The 24,293-nt window shown below is 38.7% G+C and overlaps 1 protein-coding gene across 1 annotated transcript in view; it reads right to left on the bottom strand.

The window, feature by feature from the left end:
- The window catches only part of KIAA1217 (KIAA1217 ortholog), an 850,300-nt gene that overhangs the window by 661,964 nt on the left and 164,043 nt on the right, over nt 1-24,293 (bottom strand). Inside the window, exon 2 of the mRNA XM_073018799.1 lies at nt 8,815-8,904. The gene's annotated coding sequence lies outside the window, so the exon portion shown is untranslated. The remainder of the gene's footprint in view (nt 1-8,814; nt 8,905-24,293) is intronic.

The following is a 24,293-nucleotide window of genomic DNA, read 5'->3' as shown; positions in this document are numbered from 1 at the left end:
TTTCAGAATAATATTGTTTTCTGATCCAAATGTGAAGACACCCATGTTAACATCCACAGAGTTAGCAATAAGAGGAACACTTGGCTGCTGGAAATCAGAAAAGGTCACTACAGGGTCAGCTTTTTTTCCCAAAATGATTTGTGAAGAACAGGAGCCAACATCAGAATAATGATTTGTCTACTAACAGCTGCAGACCCTACAGCCACCCTCGGCACTGAAGGCATCACCCACACAAACACGCCCAGAGCTGAACAGGAAATATGCGTAAGTACATTTCACAGAGCCAACACCACTTCAAGACTGTGGAGTGATGATGGGAAGTAACTCTTTCACTTGGGCATCTCTGGCGCCACAAATAACCCACCAAACAAGGTTACAACAATTGTTCCTGTTTCAATGATTTGAAAGACAGCTCAATTTGGAATTGATTGCATTCATGGGTTATCTAGGCACACAGCTTCACACAAAAATGCAGCACAAAGATCTTTGTGAATATAAGCAGGGGTGAGAAGTTTATTTCCATCCTTTTCCCATTGCTCTGTCACCAACTGGACTTGACTGCCATGTGTCCCTGGCTCAGCTGTGTGTGGCTCTGTTCTGATCAGTTCCACAAATAGTTATCAAGCACCTCCTAAATGCTGAGCACAGAGCTACATGCTAAAGATATAAAGATGAATGAGAGACTTTTCCTGGACTTAGGGAGGTCATCCATGGACTTAAAGAGATCAAGTCTATAAAGAGAGAAGAACATTTGTTATTCTAACTTACTCCCTATGTGGATTTCTTCCAAGACTCTCCCAGGCGAAGTCCTTCATCTTCAAATCCACTCTCTATCAGTGTCCCCATTTAGAGATTCCAACTTTAGGGCTTCAGTGGAGAGATGTTGGTCAAAGAGTACAAAGTTTCAGTCCTATAGGATGTGTAAGTTCTAGTGTTCTAAGGTACAGCATGAGGACGATACTTAATAATACTGTATTGTATACTTTAAATATGCTAAGAGAGTAGATCTGAAGTGTTCACACCACACACACAGTAACTATACGAGGAGATGAGTGTGTTAACTAGATTGAGTGTGATAATCATTTCACCACGTATATATCAAAACATCACATTGTTCATCTTAAATAAATACCATTTTTATTTACAAATTAATTTTTTAATAGTACACTGTGAACTACAAAACACAAAGAACATTCTGTTTATTCTGTTTCTTTGGATTCTGGAACCAGAAATAGTTCCCTCCCAAAATAGCAATTTAAACCATCGTGAGAGAAGAGTGTAGCAAGACTGGAGAAATGGGAGAAGAGGAAAGGTGGCAGACCCACCCCAAAAAATTATATTTAAGTTAAACTTCTAGTGAGTTGCGAATGGAGTGCTGGAGTTAATGAGTAACTGTAGAGACCGCTGATTATTGGCAACCGGGAATTAGCAGGTACGAGACCCTCTACTGTTCCCAAGAAAAGGAAACTAGTAAGCAAGTTGCTGGGGACAAACCTGAAGCCTGCAGTGAAGGGCAAATCTGCAGGAATAATTCCTCTAATTTTACCACGTGGCAGTGCTCATGGTAGGATAATTAGAGAGGCAACTGGAAAAGCAAGAGATTACGTATTATAGTGCCTGAATTTCATTCTTCCCTGGATAATGGTCTGGCCAAGAGAGAGTCCTCCCTACCTTGGAAAATAATTTCACTCCTGAGAATATTGAACCCATAGTGCATTACAGGCTAAATTAGCTTGAGAGATGAAGATGACATGAAATAAGGCTCTGACTTGCCCAATTGCTGCTCTGAGAAGGGACATGTCAGCAGTCGTTAGACTGACAGTATACTTCCCTTGCCTGTTGATGGCATTTTCAGTGGTTAGATTTCTCTGGACATCCGCAACATACTTTCAAGCTTTAGAGTAATCAAGAATGGGTAAGAAAAGTTGCCACCCACATCATTTGTCATCAGGGAAATGCAAATTAAAACAACAATGGGACGTCACCATATTCCTATTAGTATGGCCAAAATCCAAATCACCAACAACAACAAATGCTGGTGGGGATGTGGAGTCATAGGAACTCTCATTTATTGCTGGGGGGAATGCAAAATGGATCAGCCACTTTGGAAAAGAGTTGGGTGGTTTCTTACCGAACTAAACATACCCTTGCTATACAATCCCACAATTACATTCCTTGGCATTTACCCAAAGGAGTTGAAAGCTTAATGGCCACACAAAAACCTGTACACAGATGTGTATAATAGCTTTATTTATAATTGCCAAAACTCGGAAACAACCAAGATGTCTTTCAGTAGGCGAACGGAGCAACTATGGTACATCCAGACAATAGGATATTACCCGGTACTCAAAATAAATAAGTTAGCACATCATGAAAATACACGGAGGAAACTTAAATGTGCATTGCTAAGTGAAAGAAGGCAATCAGAGTTATAGAATACGACTCCAACTATATGACATTCTGGGAAAGGCAGAACTATGGAGACAGTAAAAAGATCAGTTGTTGTCAGGAGTTCGTGGGGAGAGATGGAGGAATAGATGGAGCAAAAAGGATTTTTACAGCAGTGAGGCTATTCTGTATGATGCTATAATAGTGGCTACATGTCATTATACATTTATTCCAATCAACAGGATGTACAACAATCAAGGGTGAAGCCTAAGATAAACTCTGGGTGAGAATGATGTGTCAATGTAGGTTCATTGATTTCAATCAAGGTATCGTTTTGGTGGAGAACATTGCTAATGGGAGAGGCTATGCAGGTGTCAGGACAGGGGTATATGTGAAGGCTCTGTACCTTCTACCTTCTACTCAGTTTTGCTGTGAACCTAAAGCTGCTCTAAAAAGTAGTCTGCTTTTAAAAAACGTGTACTGACATTTTCTTTTGTCCACAGCAACCAACTCTGAGGTGTGAAGATTTTTTTACATTTCTTTTTTTAAAGCAAGAGGCAAAAAATAGCTCACTTGCATCCCACCTTTTATTCTACACATTTAAATGTTGAAAGCTAGAATCTGAGAGATTATCTAGTCTCATGCCTTTCCTTTATGTTATTTTCCCTAGGTAAAGAGTGAGTTAGGACCTTAGATCTAGAACACAATTCTTAAGTTTCAGGCCAGTGTATTATCACAATTTCACTTGGTTCAAAGATGCAATTTCAGTAAAGCATAGTAAAGCATTTGGCTGACTCTTGAAATGACCATAACAACTTAAGGAATATATCTATCCCTACTTTTGATCCTTTGTATTATTTTTAACAAATGGTGCATGAAGCTAAAATAGCTGTCACTGTAATGCAAAACATTCTAGGTAAGAGAGAGATATAACTTATCCCTCTAGTGAAATCCATCCTAAAGATGTAAACTCTCCCACCACAATGAATAGTTGCTTGGTCCCCTCATCTTTCCCCAAGTTTTTATGAACTATTTTCTAATTAATTTAATTGTAGCATTAGCCACAGTTTCCATTTTTAACCCATTTTCATGAGGAATCGCATAAATATTTTCAATCTCCATGACACCTCACAAAAAGCAGGGTTTATAAACACACTTGAACCTTAGCTAAAGCAGGAGACATTCCTGTGCTTAATAGTTAGCATGAGAAACATTGCTGAGAGTAACTCCCAGAAGATGGACCATTTGCTACCTTGAGTGATGAACATAGATTGAAGTTCAGGTTTTCTTTCTTTTTAAGTATTGTGGTGATTTGCTTCCTAATTGCAAATCAATCCATCAATCAATAGATACAAATAAATCAATAAAATGGATGCAGATTATTCCCAGGTGCTATTTCAAACAAAATAAAACAAACGTAATTCAAACATGAGGGAGTGTAAAACTGCGTTTCCCAACCACCATTCTGTACACGTATCCAGCCTCTCTGTCTAGTTCCCCTTCAACTCTTTCCCCTCTCTTGTTGATGGGATCTGCTTTAGAAAGCATCTATGCACTCCCTTCTACGTGGTGATGTCTTGTTTTCATGCAACTATTGATAAACATTGATCATCTAAACTGCCACACTTCGATACTGAGGGTGTCTTCACACAATGGCAATGTCTGCTGTACAATGACTCAGGTTTGTGACATTGCCACCCACATCTGTGCAGTGAGGTATATATGAGAATATGAATGTGATAGTTATTTGGTATAGATTATTTTATAGAAATAAAACCTCAAAATTGTGATAGGTTTGTATGTGTTTTTATGGTTTTTTGAATGTATTCAAAACTTTAACTTTGATGATGTCAATAGCTATGACTCCTTTAAGACAAGAAAGAGACACTCTATTTTGCAGAATTGTGAACCATATTTTTACCATAATGAAAGAGGTAAGCAGCACAAGTTCATGATGTCCTCACACCTGTGACATGATTTTGATGGCTAGGTGGACTCTGGCATCAGATATCAGAACATAAGCCAGGACCAGGCAAGATGGAGTTGATGGGAAGTGACCTGGTCTTAAGGGTGTATGGGGGACGGGGCAGCTGCACGTGGACCCACCATGCCAGGTTCTAATGCTACAGGAAGTTGCTACTCCTCATCCAATCAGGAAGTAGGCATGGAGCAACACATCCAAGCTGCCTTCTTCATTCAAAGAGTCAAACCATTTGATTAGGTTACAAAGTAGATAATCCCCCCACTCACCTATAGCAATTCTGAATGTAACCGACAAAATCTTATCAAAGTCAAGCATTTCATAGCTCTGGCATTAGTCTTATATAATGCAATTTTATCAATTAGGTTTTTGAAAAGTGTTTCTTGATTACAGCGAATCCCTTTTCAGCAATTTAGCAAAACTAAAGTGATTTACAAAATAGGCGGAGACATACATTTTGCTGCTTGTCATCATTTCCCCAAACTACTGAGGTTGCAAAGAAGCATAAATATTTAAAAAGTGCTCAGGATTGCTTAATTCTGTCATTGATAATTTATTAATTTACAAGAGACAGACGACTGAGATGTACTCTAGCAACCACTAATTGTTTTTAGATTCTCCATTAATATATTCATTTCATAATTGTAAGTGAAAGAATGCATATTAATGTTCAAAGCTATGGCTCTCTTTGCATAACTTAACGAATTTCAATGGTTAAAAACTTAATTAAGCTGATTCAAAGTAAAAGTGGCTTCAGTAACAAATGTGTTTACCTTTCATCAAAACGGACACTTTTTTCACACCATAGTGAACTACTAGAACCGTGGCTTCAGCAATTTTTTTTTTGATCCAGTCCAGACCTCCAGTGTTCCACTCCTCTGATATCCTCACTTTCCCCCAGGCTAGTATACATCACAGGGTTCATCATTATAATCACACCATTGCATATAGCCTCAACTCTGCGACTCGCTTTTCCTACATTGTATTCACCTGTTGAGAACTCCACCATGGTTAAGTCCGACTCTCCGGGTTCTCTGCACCAGGCAAGCAGCCGAATGCGGCTGAAAAGCACACATACGGCTGCTGGTCTCAAACTAAGCCTGTGACCTTGAACTGTCCATCAATTCTGTTTCCCCATCCATTTACTCATTCATTTTTGTTGTTGCTGTTGTTGTTTTCTTGTTTTAATTTTTAATTTCGTTGGTGCATGGTAAGAGCATATATTTATGGATTACAAGAGCTATTTTGATACAAGCATGCCATGCATAATAATCACATCAGGGTAAATAGAGTGCCATCCCCTTAAGCATTTATCCTTTGCATTTCAAACAATCCAGTTATACTCTGTTAGTTATTTTTCAATGAACAATTAAATTATTTTTTACTATAGTCACCCTGTTATGCTAGCAAATACTAGGTCTTACTCATTCTTTCTAAATATATTTTTGTACCCATTAGCCACCCCCTCTTCCCTTCCTCTCCTAACTACCCTTCCCAGCCTCTGGTAACCATCCTTCTACTCTATCTCCATGGGTTCAATTGTTTTAATTTTTAGCTCCCACAGATAAGTGAGAACAGGTGATGTTTGTCTTTCTGTGCCTGGCTCATTTCACTTAACACAAAGACCTCCAGTTCCATCCACGTTGTTGCCAATGACAGCATCTCATTCTTTTTATGACTAAATTATACTTCACTGTGTATATGTACCACCTTTTCTTTATCCATTTGCCTGTTGATGGACACATAGGTTGCTTCCAAATCTTGGCTATTGTGAATAGTGCTGCAATAAACTCATGCATTTTTCTTTATGTGTATGTCATACTCTGCTCACTTCTCAGGCCTCTAACCTCTCCTTCCCATGCCACCTCTCAACTAAAGTCCCTGCTTCTTATTTCCCTGAGAAAACAGAAGCAGTCTGAAGAGAATGTCCTCCAGCACCCACCACCAGAAGCATTTGCCTACCTGGAAATGGCCCATGTACTCAAACCTTCCTTCCTGTTATGTGGAGCAACTGGCCATGCTGTCACCCAAATTAAAGCATCTACTGCACACACATCCCTTTCTTCCTCACCTAAGGGGACTGTTCCATCAATTCTTCCTTCCTTCTCCTATATTATGATTTTCCTCTATTATTGGATCATATCCAAGAGCATACAAATATGAAACTATTTTTTCCATCTGAAAAAAATAAAACTTTCCTACCCCCACCTCCTATTTCAGCTAACTCCCTGATCCTCTACTCTCTTTTATACAGAAATTCATAGAAAGAATGGTTTTAGAAGGACTAGTTCCATTCTGTCTTCTCCCATTCTCTCTTGAATCCACTCCAGCCAAGTCATCACCCCGTTGGACTACTGATACAGCTTTTGTCAAAGCCACCAAAGGCCCAACTTGTAAATCCAATGATCAATTCTCAGTCTTCATTGGTTTGACGTGTCTGCAACGTTTGATACATTTAATCACCCCTTCTTCTTTAATATGCTACACTTGGCTTTCAGAATCCCTCACTCTGCTTATTGTCCTCCTGTCTCACAGTAGCTCATTCTCTTTTCTGGTTCTTCCTTATATCCTTAACCTTCAAATGCTAGGATGCCTTGAACTCTGTCTTAAGAGTATTTCTCATCTCTAGCAACACTCAATCTCTAAGTCAGAGGTGCTTAACCTACGTTGCAGGTTAAAACAGAGATAAGAATCATCTGGGAAGTTTTAAAAAATGCCAAAGTCTGAGATCCATCACAGACCAATTACAGAAGAATTTATATGGGTAAAGGTGGGTCTCAGTTGAGAATCACTACCTTAAGTGATCTCATCCAGCCTTGTAGCTTTGAACACCATCTAAGAACTGATAGCCTCAAATGTATGTCTTCACCACAGATCTTGCCCAGACTTGTATATCCAACTGCCCACTTGATTTCTACATGTGGATGTCTAATAAATACTTCAAACTTCACAATCCTAAAACACATATCCCAATTCTACATGTTCTAAACTTGTTTTTGCAGTCTTCTTCATGCCAATAAATGACAACTCCACCCTTCAGTTGCTCGAGCCAAAAACGTTGAAGTCAACCTGATCATTTTTCTCTCATACCCCAAATCCAGTCTGGAAGACAATTCTGTCATTTCTACCTCCAAAATAGTTTGAGAACCTGTCACTGCTCAACACCTCTGCTAAGGCCATCCTACTCCAAACCCCACCACTTTTCTCTAGACAGATGCACCTCCTGCTCCTTACTTCTTCAGTTCATCGCCCATATATTATCCACTCAGCGAGGCTTTCTCTGACTACGCTATTTAAAATAGCACCCTCTCATCACTGCATGCCTTATCTTCATGCCTGGCTTTATTTTATTCCAATGCATTTATCACAATCTGACATACTACATCTTTCTCTTATTTCTGTATTTATTCTGCTTCTCTCTTAAAATACAGGCTCAAGAGGGCTTCCCATCTAAAATAGAACCTCAAATGTGAGCAGAGTAGATGCTCAGTAAATATTTACTGAATGAATGGTTGAATATTCTATATCCTAGCAAATAAATCCTTCCAGAAACAAATCATTTAAATGCATCAACAGGAAATAATATGATCATTTTAAGCAAGACAGAACAGCTGACCCAAATTGCTGTCAGAATGCCACTTTTTGATACTGTCCGCTGGCTTGACAGCACAAATTTTTTTTAAAAATCCATGCTGGTGCATAAGTATGCCTCCCCAAAGAATGTGCTCTATGTGAGAAGCATGTTATTTCAATATAAACCATGTCTGGATTTTTTCTTGCCATGATCTGACTCAATGTCTCGCACTGCTCAGAGCCAAACTGTCTCATAAGTCGGTCTTCTTGTTTTCAAGCCTCCCTGCCAGGACAAAAAAGCAGAGGGCATTTGTGCCTCTTTCTTGTGACAATATGCATCTGTGTTACCTGGTAACTTCTACGCACTGGCTGTCGGTTCAGCTGAACTGTGCGCCCCGGGCAATCCTGCTTCTGTGGTTCCTCTGTGGGAGCTTGACAAGAAAGAGTGGAAAACCAATGCCTGGATGTGTGCAAATTAACATTTTTGCTGTGTCCACGAAACCCTCCGTCATGAACATTGGCATCACAATATGAATCTTTTATGTACCTGTGTTTATTTGGTATATGACAAAACAGATGCTAGCCAACTAAGAAGAGAGATTTTAAAAGTTTATTTTATATTCAAGTGTCAATTGGTAGCTAATGTTAAAGCTTTTGAGAGTGAACATTTATTCAGAAGCTATCAAAGAGAACTGGCTTCCTGATTTTTAAAGACACATGTTGTGCATATCTGACAGGCAAAATTTATATGACCCATGGAAACCTATAAATATTCTCCTAGGGAAACTGGAAATACTTAAGGCAAAAATACATTAACAAAGGCAGAAATACTGTTAATACAAACATGCTGATTGTAAAGTTGTCTCACTCACCCACTACAGATATTCGATGTTTCTTGCCGTAGAAAGAGTTTTGCTCACGGGTGGTGGACAGCATTAGACTGAGGGCCCAAGGAAACAGTCCTAGAAAGGTTAAAAATAATAAATGGACTTTAACATATTAGGACAAATAAAAAATCAAATTTCTCCTGCAGATATGAAACCCTGTATGAAATAAAATGGACAAACAGGATTTTATTCCATCGCTGTGCTTCTAAGGTCCTTCGGTCTAATGCCTGTGAGAAGACAGCCAATGGGCTCTTGGCCTGACAGGTGAGTACATCTCATTAAAGTCTTAGAAACTTCAGTATCACTTAAAAAGAACAACTGGACAAGCAATCCATTCATTAGCCAAAGAAAACGCAGCTGGTGACACATGAGTTTGAAACTATAGAACCTATGTGCTGAAAGGGACCCTAGAGATGATCCTGTCACACTAATACCAGAGTTTTTAGAATGGAGAACTTTTAAAGGTTAAAAAGAAGTTGGTGGCATTAAGCCACTTCATGGCAGAGTAAGTCTAACTTCCAGTTTGAGGGACACATAAGTCAATGTCCTCTCTGCTGCACTGTGATGCCTCTCACCCTAAACCTAACTTTTATAACTCACCCCTTATTGTTGTCATCAAATATAGTTGTAGAATTTCTTGACAGTCTCAGCCCTAAGCATACATGGCTTTAAATCTAACCATTTCTTTTCTATTGGAAGAAATGTAAAACTTTCATGGTCAAGAAAAAAAAAAGGCACTGAATTATAGATTCCAATTCAACTGCTGCAAGATGGCTTTTCAAGGAAGAAGAATTTACGAGAAAGAAAGGCAAGCAATGTGGGACACTGGGCTAGAATTGTAACAGATGTGTGTATGCCCCATGTTTGTGGAAGAGCGACATCCTAACAAAATTGACCCTGAAGCATAATCATAAATCATGCTTTACATCCACTACTGTACCATGTAAAACTGGAGGTGCATTTTCTTTTTTTTTCTTTTTTTGTTTTCCAATTTTTATTTTCAATTCAGTGGGTACATGTGCTGCTTTGTTACGTGGGTATATTACTTGATGCTGAGTTGTGGCGTATAAATGATCCCATCACCCAGAGAGTGAACTGAGTACCCAACAGAAAGATTTTCAGCCCTTTTCCCATCCCTTCCACCCTCCTTATGGAGTCTACAGAGTCTACTGGGAACAGTACTCTCTATGTCCATGAGTACCCAATGTGGCGCTCCCTCTTACAGGTGAAAACCTGCAGCATTTGGAGTTCTGTTTCTGTGTTAATTCACTCAGGATAATGGCCTCCAGCTGCATTCATGTTGCTGCAAAGAACTTGATTTTGCTCTTTTTATGGTTGCATAGTATTCCATGGTGTATGTCTCCCAAATTTTCTTTTTTTAAATTATATTTTAAGTTCTAGAGTACATGTGTGCAACCTGCAAGTTTGTTACATAGGTATACATATGCCATGTTGGTTTGCTGCACCCATCAACTCATCATATACATTAGTATTTCTCCTAATGCTATCCCTCACCCAGTCCCCCACTCCCTGACAGGCCCTAGTGTGTGAGGTTCCCCTCCCTGTGTCCATGTGTTCTCACCGCTCAACTCCCACCTATAAGTGAGGACATGCAGTGTTTGGTTTTCTGTCCTTGTGATAGTTTGCTTAGAATGATGGTTTCCAGCTTCATCCATGTCCCTGAAGAGGACATGAACTCATACTTTTCATGGCTACATAGTATTCCATGGTGTATATGTGCCACATTTTTTAAATCCAGTCTATCATTGATGGACATTTGGGTTAGTTCCAAGTCTTTGCTATTGTGAATAGTGCCACAATAAACGTACGTGTGCATGTATCTTTAGAGTAGAATGATTTATAATCATTTTGGTATATGCCCAGTAATGGGATTGCTGGGTCAAATGGTATTTCTAGTTCTAGATCCTTATAAAGCCTCATAAAGCATGCTTTATATTCACTACTGTACCATATAAAACTGGAGGTGCATTTTCATGGGAAAGACTTTTTAGAACAAGTTGAAATAGTGGTTAAAATAGAAGCCAACCACTCTTTTCTTGGGGTATCCTGGAACCCAACCAGCCAAGCTTGTCAAGGGTTATATTCTGTACCTATAAAATTATATTTTCCCAATGCAATATCTTTTCTGTTATTAGTTACCTGCTTCCTATCAGACTCCTGGTTCCTTGCTCCCATTTCTATAAAGAGGGATCTTAGAACAGCTTCCTCTTTCCTTCTGATATGGTTTAGATATTTTTCCCCTCCAAATCTCATGTTAAAATGTGATCTCCAGTGTTGAAACTTGAGCCTGGTGGAGGTATTTGGGTCATGGAAGCTCATTCCCATAAATGGCTTGGTGCCCTCCTTGCAGTAATGAGTGAGTTCTTGCTCTGAGTTCACATGAGATCTGCTTCTTTAAAAAGAGTGTGGCACATTTTTCATCTTTCTCTTGCTCCTGCTCTTGCCATGTGATATAGCAGTTCCTCCTTTGCCTTCTATCATGTTTGGAAGTTTCCTGTGACCTCACCAGAAGCTGAGCAGATACTGGCATCATGGTTGCACAGCCTGATAAACTGTGACCAAAATAAACCTCTTTTCCTTATAAATTACTCAGCCTCAGGTATTCCTTTATAGCAACACAGAACAAATACCCTTTCTGTCTGATTATTTGTAATAGTGACTGGTAGAGATGCCAAAGATAAAATCAGGATGCTTTAGTGAAGATTAGCTGTTCTTAATTCTGGCTGAATATTAGAATCAACTGGAGAATTTTCAAAAATATGATATTTGGACTTCACTCCTAGACTAACTGGTCTGAGGTAGGGTCCCAGCATCAGGTGTTTCAGAAAAGATCTCCAGATGATTATATATATGATTATAGCATTGTTCTAGATTAAGGACATATGAGCAAAGATTATGGAATCATGAAGGGTATGAAGTGAATTACAAAATCTCCTTAATCTAGAACAATGCTATAATCATATTATAGGTAGAAGTTAAATTTGAGAGTTTAGGGGCTATAATTTGCTATAGCAGTGAGAAACTGATGCCTAGAGATGCTAAGTCAATAAAGTCTCAGCGCTAGCTAGTGGCAGAGCCAGCATTCTGGTCACTTGACCCTGTGAATAAACTACATAGTAAAGAGTTATCCCATGACATCTGAAAGAGAGAAAAATAATTTAGAAAAGAAATGAAATAAAGTGACAGCTTTGCTCAGAAAATATAAAACATATGGTGTTCAAGAGGTGAACACCATACCACCATTCACGGAGGGATTATTAGACAAATCCATGATGACTCACAGCAGATTAGTAGGAGCTGTGGGCTGGAGGTGTGATAGCTAACCATGAGGGGTGAAAGTCGGGATAAAAACAAAACGTGACTTGGTTAATATCAAACAGAATCCAGGTTTGGGTGAACTATAGAAATGATATCATAAAATATTGCATATATTCTTTCTATGTAAGCAAAGGAAACATTAGATACATTTGCTTCCTATGTAAGCAAAGGATACGTTAGATACATTCTTACCATGTGCTTGACATAGACTAAATGCTCAGTTCACGACACATGCCACTTCACTTCACTGATGCCACAATGCAGAATCCATCTGAATTGGGCTTTGCTGGTCCATAAATTGGAATGCCTTGCTGTTGTGCTATATGTGTACTGATATTTTCCGGACTTACAGTGGTGAAACATTGAAATTTTGTACTCTGCACTTACCTAAAGTGAAGAGTACTTTCTTCATTTCTGAGTGGGGGGAGAGAGAGAGAGAGACAGAGAGAGAGAGAGAGAGAGAGAGACAGACAGACAATTTGTAGGGTCAGAAAGATAACAGCAATGGGCCTCTCCTTGTTTTTCCTTCAACCAAAATTGTGGAGGATGAAATCAGTAACAGAAGAGCTGATGATGTCTTGTCTTGGCCCTGGCAAACTCAAACATTGCTTACATCCATTCACCTAATGATAACTTATTTATCCATCTTAAAATTGTAAGTAAACTACCTAACTTATGAGTAAGGCAGGATGCAGTATGTTCAATGGCACACAGTAATGCTTCATCTAGCATCTTCATGGAAGAGGTAGTCCACATAAATTCATTTTTAAGATAAATCACATTTCTTTAAGAATCATCTTTCAGAAAAATATTCTAATTAAATTATTGGTAAAGAATATTAATGATAATATCCTTTTTAAAGGATATACCAAACATAATTTGATTTTGTTCTTGAGAACATGGGATTAAGAGAATGATTAGCAATGTGCTTATTTAAGAGTTATGATGCTCTGAAAAAATATTAAGGTATGGAAGGTTATTTATCCCTAGGTTTAATGATTCCCAGATTATTGTCCTTACACTGTGTTGATTTGATTGCTATTTCTGGTATCAGAATATCCTGCTTCTAACTTGGTTCGTGTTTTTTACATAACTTCTGGCCAGTGAGAGATTCTATATTTCTAATTGAATAAAATGCATGGGCTTTTTAACACACTTTTGTCATTTCTTTCATTTCAGGCTGTTTGCTTATTCTGGGCTTGTTTCATTCCGAAAATACGGGAAACTTGACCTCTAAATGGGTGAGCTGCCAGTGTTACATGCTTCCCATGGTGAATACTGAATGTCAATTAAGGAAAAACTCTGGGAAAAACAATTGAAACTATCTCTATTCCTATTCTAAAAATTAAGTGTATATAAATGTATAGCAACTGTTCACTGAGTTACTCTCATTAGAAATTAAACCCTCACTTTAATTAGCTTGCTTTTCCAAAATGTTATATTTTCACAAACCTTGCATTCCAAACCCTAGAAGTAAGCTCGGTGAGCTCATACAAGTGCTTAGGCTACCGATCAAAGCAAAGCAGCTTTGCAAATAAAGATGCAGAAGGAAAAAAACACAATTAATTAACTTGCTAATTGTCTTCCTTAATGTGAACGCCAGCTAGTGGAGATACATTTGTGTTGGTAAATGAAGCTGTCTGCAGTCTTGGCAAGGCTTGTGTGATGCAGTCTTGCAGCAGGCAGAGGCAGGGGTCCCCAAGATGCAAACACAGCATGGTTAACCCCTCAGTTGTGTTTTGTTTTGTTTTTGCTTTCTAGAAGCTGTGAGTGAACTTGTTCTCCTAAGAGTTGAGAATGAGACTCAGCAGTAATGGTTAAACTTCTTTCACATTCTATGTCTCCTAAGTCTTTTAAAATCTATTAGTCCTACCCAGGTTCATTCTACAAGAGCTTTCTTCCTTTCATCTCTTCCCATGACACCTTTGCCTTTGCCAAGGTGATGATGTTCACTTTTCTATACTTGTCTTACCTTTCCCAGACCCCCTTGTCTCACTCTGCTGCTCTAACAATTTCTGACCATAAACACTTGCAATACCTCTTCTGAATCAAATGTGGGGAGCTGAGTGTTTTTTCCCCAAATGGACAAATGCATCATATAAAGATTCATAAACACAGAGGTCGCTTGATCTTCTCAGAAAAGCTGAATAAAAGTGCAGAAGAATGGGCCTCTGCTGACAGAAAGGAATTTGCAAGTGCTTGGATACATGATTCAGGACTCATTGTCATCAATCCCTGGTCCTGGCATGTGGGTGACGCTCAATGCATGTTGTTTTTAATGGGAAATCTGAAATAACACGTTGGTGATGCTGTTATTATTACTCTTGAGGCTATGAGCAAATGGTTTTTGATTGCTACTGAGTTTTCATAGCAGTTCTTGAATCTGTAACAATCTGAGGTTAGGGTTAGAGTCTTGAAAAGACGTCAGTACTGAAGGAGTGGGAATCAATGTTTTGTTCAAACCCCCATACTTAGAAAGTCATGGTGGAGTGTAATTGATCAATTTTGGGGGTGACAGGAAGAGAAGGGGGAGATGTTTGTGTTAATCCTAGCCAATGATTTAGGAGAAGTGACAGAGTCGGCATTCAGAGGAGGGGAGTTGGACTGTGCTGATGGCTCTGTAGTGGTCAAAGATGAAGAGCAAGATCCCAGTTTCATCAAAGAACATGAAAAAAATCAAGAATGAGGACCGCACTTCCCTCTTGTAGTGGGTCATATGTGGGGGCCAGGAAGGATGCTGCAGCTTATGGAGCTGCCTTAGAAAAGCAAGACCCCAAACCACACATGTGGTTTGTCTGTAGACTAACAGTTGGTGGTCAGTACCTAAAAATGGGGTAGAGGAAACTAGAGGCTCTCCATCTCTTTTATTTGCAATGTAAATCCCAAGCTGTACAGCAAATGACTCTTCAGCAAATATTCAAAGCCTAGAGCTTGGCAAAACTACAATGACAGTAATCAAGTGACTAGAAAAGGATGCCGCACTATAGATGAAAACTCCAACCAGTTAAGACAAATAATCTTTCCAGTAAAACAATGCTGGGAGTGTTTCACATTCATTCCCATGAGTTTCCTCTAAGATACAGAAAACAATATGAGAAAGGACAGAGGAAAGTACACAGCTTTGTGGGAAAAAAGGAAAAGAAAAGAAAAAGGGAAAAAAAAAGAAAAAACAACCTAGTTTCAAATTCCAGCTCTTTCACTGCCTATTAATATTTGTAGCCATGTGACCTTAGTCACATATTTCACATATTTAATTTCACTTATCCTTGGCTTCCTGAAATATACCATAGAGATAATAGGAACTACTTCAGAGGATAGTTATATAAAGGTAACAGGCATAAACTCAATTGACTTAGGGTGCTGATGACATGACAGGGAAGGCTGGTGGAGAGCCTTGATTTTGTAGCCAGAGCCCCTAAAGGTGAATCTCCGCCTATTGCTACCAGTTGGGAAAGTTCCTTAATTTATCTGTGATTCACGATTCCCATTTATGAAATGCAGATATTAATATTACCTGCCTCACTGCGTTGTTATAAGAATTAGATGATTTAATGTATATAAAACTTACCTCCCTGCCTAGCACAGAATAAATAGTAAATAAGCTAAGTGAGCCCTGACCAGAGATGGGCTAAGTCCCCATGACCCTGGCTGATGTCACCATTCCTTATTGCTGCCTTATCCATTTCCCGGTGCTTCTTGAAGTGTGTTTGTTTGGTGAAAGTAGAGGGTGGGGACTGATTACGGCTTGACTCAATATGGCCTTTGTTAAGATGCCCAGAGGCTAAGAAGATCTAGAATATGAAAATATGGAATTTGAAACTCAAAGTACTTCAAACCCCAGGAAATCACAGTCTTTATGGCCAAGCAGTGCGCAGGAAAAGCAGAGATGTGTCTGCTTCCAGATATATTTCTACCTCTGGATAGAGTCAGCATCTATTCCCTCAGTGGCTTCACTCTGGATGTGTGAGAATCCTCACATGTTACTGCATAGAGAGTGGTTAATCAGAAGGAACGCTAGGGACAATCCAGCTGCTCTTCAACGGGTAGATAGCTACACTGTTACTTTAAAATATACGCTACTTATGCAAAAAGCTACATTTCATGTTCATGTATTACCCTGCGAATGTATGTACCCTGAACCAAAAACACATTTATGAAAACCTGGGCTTAGCATTGCTACAACAAAATTTGTGTTTTTACAAAATTATTTATTACAGTTTACATACGCTGGCAGTATTTAAGGGAGAATTCCTTTCTTAGGGTGCACTCAGATGTCAACAAGATATTGACTAAATATTAACTAAAAATATTTGTTTAGAAGAAAGACAAATACCGAGGAACTTACTGGGAAGAGTGTCCATGAAAGCATTTGATAGGCTCACAAATAACGAAATCGATCATGTGGAATTCTTGGCAGCCATGGTACTTGTCTTACCCGTGTGGCAACCATAACTCACACTCTTTCTTCTCTCCCGCTCAAGAAACCACTTCAGAAGGTGAGATGGTGAGAGTGACATCATGGGGCTAAACTTATCTGCGTTACAACTATAAGTTGTTTGCAAACGTCAGGACTTTATTTCGAGTAGCAATAAATTATCTACCTCACGACCGATTGAGACATGCCCATGTATAAATAATGCGGTTTAGAAGTCCCATCTGGTCTGATCCTTTCCACTTGTAGTCAATAAAAGAGATGCTCAGACAGCATAAATAAATTATACGAGGTCACACAGCTAGCAAGCAGCAGCATTGCCACCCTCTTGAAACGAGTCTGTTGACTTGAATCCAGTGTTCCTTTTACAGAACACATCACATTTATTTCAGCAGAGACCTAATATGTTATTCAAGTGAATAACAATTTAGTAGTGCTGGATGTGACTCACTTTTCCTCCAAGACGTACACCATCTTCCCACTGGGAAGAGTCATCTATCTTCCATACAGCTGCTAGACCACTTTTTAACAGGTAGATAGCAACACTGTTACTTCAAAATATATGCTACTTATGCAAAAAAACTACATTTCATGATCACATGTTGCACCGCAACTGTATGTACCCTGGACCGAAAACACATTTATTTAAAAAAAAATCGTGCTTAGCATTGCTTAGACAAAATTTGTGTTTTTACAAAATTATTTATTATAGCAGAGAATCTTTAATTCCAATGACAAGACTGCCTGTAGCAATGTTTAATATTCATTCACTTTTATTCAGGCAGAAAACTGACATCAGAACAGGCCTATTTTTATAAAAGACATTCTAGCTTTTCCAAAGACAAGATACTTTTCCAAATATTCAAAAATATGCACGGAAAGTATAGCCTCAACTTGTGATATCAAGTGATAACATTTTATTAGCTACTATATCCAATAAAGGGATTTTGCAAACATCCTGAGAACACAGCAGGCCTGAGAGCCAGGAGGCTCTGCTAACAAGAAGGACAGACAGCTTTCAGGCCCTGCCATGTGTCCTAGAGGTGGGTCACAAGACAAATGAAGAATCTTCTCCCTGAGTGAACTGACAGCCATTTATTTGCTCGATATGCAGGCTGCAGATGTTGGAAAATGTCATCCTTCAGAAAAAACAAGGAGCTAACCACTGCATCTTGACCCAGGCTGACTGCCAGGAGAGTCATGATTTGGTAACAGATGGACGAAAAAAAAAACATCTCCACACAAAAAGCTATACAGACAAGGACAGATTCTGGCAAATCTCTTTGCCTGTCTTTCTCACAGCCCCAGGCACAATGCAAGCAGTGAATTGAGTGTCACTGTGCCCTTGGGTCAGGACAATCTTTGCCCCGGCTCTGCTCAGCCTATTTGCTAGTCTGCCTTTGAATCCTTCATGCCAGGCCTGGCTTAACTGAGCAACCGTACATCTGGGCTGCTTTCCCGGCAGCAAAGAAAACCAAGTGTTCAGGAGTTACTTTATGGGTTGAGAAGGGGTAAAAAGCAACACAAAAACAAACACAGCCGAACCATCAGGAAATGAAGAACCATGTAGAAATGTGTCCTGAGATCGCACCAAAGAGAAGAGCTTTATAATGTCAGGTCAACTTGTGTTGTCTCTGCCATGGCATGAGGGCTTCTGGGTCTACAGAATGCAAAGGTCTGAAAACAGTGCTGCCAAGCTGGGAGAGTAGCAGGTGAACAAGCAGGCAAGAGAGAGAGGCATCAGAGGAGCTCTGATGGCACTTTTCCTCCCAAGCAGGGGTAGGGTGCATGGTGGGATGGGTCCTTCCCTGGACGGGGAGATAAGCCTGGGAAAGGGTGTAGTCGGGAGGGGATTTCTTGCTCTTTCATATAACAAAGTGTGGGTGTGCTAACAGGAAACATCATGTCTTTAGAAAACAGAGAAACTTGATAAAATATAAAATTTTATTTTACTAAATTTTCACCCACTTTTATTAGAATGCTTTTGAATCAGTAGAGTAGAATCATCTAGACCTAACAGAGGAGTTCTCCCTGAGACTTGGTCAACCTGAAGCGACTATGATGGTAGCAGTTCAACAGATAAGTAACTTTTATTGAAATGAGAAGTTTTAACATCGTTAAGCATAGCAATATCTCTCCCCGACATCACATATCATACAATGCAGCCACCAGTAGAATCCTATAGAGTAGTGTTTTTGTTTTGCTACAGTAGAGCTTACTTTATTTTATTTTTGGAAGTGTGTAAAATAATTTGATGTTTGTATGGAAGAATGAATCTCCAAGAACGTAAAATTATGAGAAAAAAGAATACAGCGTGTGTATGTTTGAAGCTGAGGAGGTTGTTGATTTGCTTTGCCAGTTATAAAACTTTATTATAAAATTTCCTTAATCAGACCAGCACAGGAGCAAACAAATCAATAGAGAATCCAAACAAAGATACGAGTATCTATGAAAAACTGACATGTGACAAAAATGATATTTTAATTTATAGGAGAAAGGATGGCTTATTTAGTCCCTTCTCCCATTGTTGAAATTTATCTAATTAAAATTTAATAACCTTAAAAAATTTTACTGTCACCATTGACAAGCCATCTCAAGGGAAGAAAATTGGACTTCATCCTATATAGAATACAAAAATAAATTCTAGCTAAATTAAGATTTAAATGTTAAAAATTAAAAAACAAAACAGAGTTTTAAGCAAAAGAACTTAAGAACCTCTAAAGCTATAAAAACAAAAGGCAGTTTGGATTATAAAAGGAAGTTTAAGGAAAACATTTAGAATGTTAAATGATTTCACAAATAATGTCAAAAGACAAATGACAAACAGGAAAAAAAAATTTGCAAACCACATGAAATATTGAGAATTAAATTCTAGAATACATAAATTGATAAAACAATAGAAATAAATGGAAAAATGGGCAAGGAATATGATTTAATTCTCAAAACACAATTCACAGAAGGGAGGCTAAATGATCAATAAATAAAAAGATGCTCTACTTCCCACAAATAGTCTGGGAAATTAATATTAAATGTATACTGAGATGCCGTATTTCATTCATTTGATCGGCATTAATTACGAATAATTCTAATGCCCTGTGCTTACCAGGACAAAGGAAAAAGTTCTCTCATGTACTGCTGATGGAAAGGTGAATATCGTAGTTATTGATATGAAGGGATGTCAATGCTACCTTGCTGGTGAGAAAAAAGCAAGTTATAAAGAAATACACTGTGGTGGTTAATTTTACGGGTCAACTTCGCTAGCCTGTGGTTTCCAGATATTTGTTCAAGCATCAGTCTCAATGTTGCTGTGAAAGTATTTTTAGATGTGATTCACTTTTAAATAAGTAGATTTTTAATAAAGTAGATTATCCTTCCTAATGTGGGTGGGCCTCATCCAATCAGTTTACGTTCTTAAGGGAAAAAGGCTGAGATTCCCCAGAAACAGAAGGAATTCTACCTCCAGACTGCCTTCAGATTCATGACTTCAGCTTTTCCCTTGGCCTCCAGCCTGCCATCCTACTTCTGCACAGTTTGGATTTGTCAGCCCCCATAGTCATGCCCGTCAATTTCTTAAAATAAATCATGTTCTCTCTATATATATCTATGTACAGTCTATTGGTTCTGTTTTTCTGGAGAACCCTAATACATGCATATAATATTTCCAGTGCTACAGAAAAACAAAAGCCCTATTCATATGTATTTATATTTGAAGAGGTCTGTACAAATATGGGAAAAATTCAGGAAGAATTTGTTTCAAGCTGAAAATACTGTGGGTGTTCGTGTATGTGTGTGTGTGTGTGTGTGTATTGAGGAAGAGGAGGATGGAAAAACATCTAGAGAAAATTAGAAATAAATTAGAAATATAATATAAAGTACAATAAAACTGCAAGTATTTACAAATTAAATAAAAATAAAGACATAAATAAACTAAATTTTATAGGGATCAATTGAGAGAAGATACTGAAGGGTCTTTCATACCAGGCTAAGGAACACTAACTTGTCATGTGCAAAATGGACAGTTATCACACGCATAAGATACACAAGTAAGAACAATTTTAAGAGAATTTGTCAAGATAAGCTCATTTCAGGGCACAATAAGCACACAGTGTTTAGAAGCCTGGGCTTTGACATCAGGTGTCTCTGGGCTCAAATCCCAGCTCTACCACTTATTTGAGTGTGACCTTTTATATAATTCCTCTAAGTTTCAGTTGCCTTATCTGTAAAGTAGGAATAATAAAAATAATACCTACTTTACAAGGTGGTTGTGAGTACTCAATAATCATGTATGGAAAGCACTTAATATACTGTATGCAGGCACAAGGTAAACCATTGCATTTATTCCTACTGTCATTTCATCATTATTACAAACAATAGGCAGTGAGCTTACTAAAGACTACTGAGAGTAAAAACAAAATGTGCAGAGCAGTTAAGTAGCTGGCATAGTAGTTCAGTATGGCCAGAGTGTAATATAAGGAAAGCTGTGTGTGTATGTGTACATGTGCTTAGAAGGAAGCGGCCATGGCAGTAGAAATAAATAAAGGGGAGAATCTCAGAGGTAAAATCTACAAGATTACTTCAAAATCAAGGGTGGCTCTGAAGTTTCTGGTTTAGATAGTGTCTAAGTCCATTTGTAATGCTGCAACATAATACCATAGACTAGGTAATTTATTAGGAACAGAAATTTATTTATCTCAGTTCTGGAGGCTGGCAAGTCCAAATCAAGGTGTCAGCACCTGTTGTCTGCTGAGGGCTTTCTTGCTGCCTCCTCACATGGAGGAAGGGATGGAAAAGCAAGAGAAGATGAACTGTATCCTCACATAGCAGAAGAGCAAAAGATCAAGCCAGCCTAAAGGCTGAGTGAAGCCTCTCTTGAAAGGGTCTTAATCTCATTAAATATGGAAAAGCCCACATAGCCTCATCAGCTCTTAAAAGTCCCATGTCTTAATACTAACACAATGGAAACACTGAATTTTGGAGGAGACACATTCAAACCATAGCAGGTAGTGATGCCACTAATGGAGGAAGAGCAATTCTGGGAGAGGATTTAAGATTGGAAGTTTGGTTTGGGATGTAACAATCGTTAATATGCATTGAGTGCTTATCTCTTATTACTCTCAAAATGACCCTATGAAGTTGTTACAATTACTTCCCCATTTCACAGATGAGGAAACTGAAGAACAGTGACATGAATCAGTATGTCCATGGTCACAGCGCTAATAGGGCCAGAATGACTGGAAGTAGGTTATAAACAGATGAAGAAAATTTCAGAATGGAAGCTAATATCAAAGGTATTAAGGGTCACTAAGAATCTAGAAACATAATACTGAAAAGAGATGTTGAATTTGGTAATTTGGAGGCAACTTCCTCCTTGTTAAGGTCTGACTTCAATGTCTTTAAGAGCAAAGAATACAGAAGAAAAAATGGTAAATACTAACTTTTTTCAAGGAATGTGGCATTCAAGGCAAGAAGAAAAACAGAAAAGCGGTTAGAATATCTTGCCTCTGCTAGAACCTCTCTAAAACTTTATTACTTCCCTCAGAACAAAATAAAATCCTTATCTTGGCCTACAAGGTCCTCTGTGATCTGCCCCCACTACCAGTTTGATTTCATTGTCTGCCACTCTCCTCATTGGGAGTTTTGTTCTCCAATAATTTAACATTGGATCTTCACAACCTGAACTACTTGTCTACTAATTTCTATTACTGTTTCCAATCTGTCTGGATAAAAGTATGAGTAATTACAAAATTCCCCTATATCTTAAACTATAATCTGAAAATATAACTCCTGAGAGACATGTGGCTCCAAAGAGAGAGATAAAAGCTCTGGTTGGTCAAGAACAACATGTGTTTGGTCAACATGAGTTATGGATATTTGTGAATCATCTTGAATATTCAAGTATCTCTGTATGGACAAGTTTCATTGACCTCTCTCTGCCTAATTTTTGACCTCCAATTCTTTATTTTAAAATTTAACTTAGAAATTCACAATAAGCATATCTATATCTACACATTAAAATTCCACTGAAATGGAGGTTCATGTTTATTCATATTTTTCTTTAATACTTGGGCAAAAGCACAGCTTATTATGGATTAAAGGCAGCTAGGCAAAGATAAACTGGTGTAAAATGCCAGTCAACTTTTTGGGAACCACTGAACATACTAGACTGCTATGAACTCACCTAAATGCATCTCAGTACCCAGACCCAGACCTGTAGTCTAAGAGGTTAATCCTATTCATAATCAATGCAGAGGTTTCATCTTCACAATTTTGACCAGTTCAGAACTAAAGTCTATGACTCTGGTCCCAGCTTCCTACTTATATTAGTTTTCTATTGCTGTCATAATAAATTACCACAAATTTAGCAGCTTTAAAAAACACAATTGGTTATCTCATAGTTCTGTAGGTCGGAAGTCCTGGTGGTTCAGTTGATTTCTCTGCTTTGAGGCTCATAAGGAGGAAATCCATGTGTCAGTTGGCCTGGAGGCTCTGGGGGAAGAATCCATTTCCAGGTTCATTTCTGTTGTTGAAAAAAAAAATTGTTTCATGTAGTTGCAGGTCTGAGGTCCAAATTCCTTGCTGATGGCCAGTTGGGAGCTTCTCTCAGACTCTTAAAGCCACCTGCATCCTCGTCTTATCGGCCTCTCCATCATGGAGCCAGCAACATTGAGTCAAGTATGTCTGAAGCTTTGAATTTCTCTGACTTCCTTTTCTGTCACATCTCTCTAACCCAAGCTGGAAAAAGTTCTCTACTTTCAAAAATTCATGGGATTAGATTGGGCCCACACAGATAATCCAGGATAATCCCTCCATTTTAAAGCATGTGACCTGAATTCCATCTGCAAAGTCCTCTCTCCCATGTAACGTAACATAGTCACAGCTCCCAGGAATCAGGGCATGCACATCTTTGGAGTTCATTCTGCCTATCTCACTGCTTATAGCTCAGAAAACCACTACTATAAAGCCACTGTGTCTGTGCATTTCATCACTCAATCCAAGTTAACTTGAAATTTTACAAAGCCTGCCTTTCTTGATGCAGACTTCCTGCCTGTGTTACTAAACAGGATACGAGCTACCAGGAACTCTCAAGAGTCAGGATCTGGCCAGACACAGAGGCTCACAACTGTAATCCCAGCATTTTGGGAGGCCAGGGTGGGCAGATTGCTTGAACCCAGGAGTTCGAGACCAACCTGGGCAATACGGTGAAACCCCTCTACAAAAAATACAAAAATTAGCCAGTCATGGTGTGTGTGCTTGTAGTTCCAATTACTCAGGAGGCTGATGTGTGAGGATCGCTGGAGCTCGGGAGGTGGGGGTTACAGTGAATTATGATCCTCCACTGCACTCCAGCCTGGGTGACAGAGCAAGACTCCATTAGAAAGAAAAGAAAAAGAAAAAGAAAAAGAAAGGAAGGAAGGAAGGAAGGAGAAAGAATGAAAGAAAGAAAGAATGAAAGAAAGAAAGAAAGAAAGAAAGAAAGAAAGAAAGAAAGAAAGAAAGAGAGAAAGAAAGAGAGAGAGAGAGAAAGAAAGAAAGAAAGAAAGAAAGAAAGAAAGAAAGAAAGAAAGAAAGAAAGAAAGAAAGAGAGAGAGAGAAAGGAAGGAAGGAAGGAAGGAGGGAGGGAGGGAGGGAGGGAGGGAGGGAAGTGGAGTAGAGGGGAGGGAAGGAGGAAGGAAGGAGAGAGAGAGAGAGAGAG

Source organism: Chlorocebus sabaeus, chromosome 9 (genome assembly GCF_047675955.1).
Source record: "Chlorocebus sabaeus isolate Y175 chromosome 9, mChlSab1.0.hap1, whole genome shotgun sequence".
NCBI classification, from domain to species: domain Eukaryota; kingdom Metazoa; phylum Chordata; class Mammalia; order Primates; family Cercopithecidae; genus Chlorocebus; species Chlorocebus sabaeus.
The sequence above is the reverse complement of the archived record's forward strand: the minus strand, read 5'-3'. Positions and strand labels throughout refer to the sequence as shown.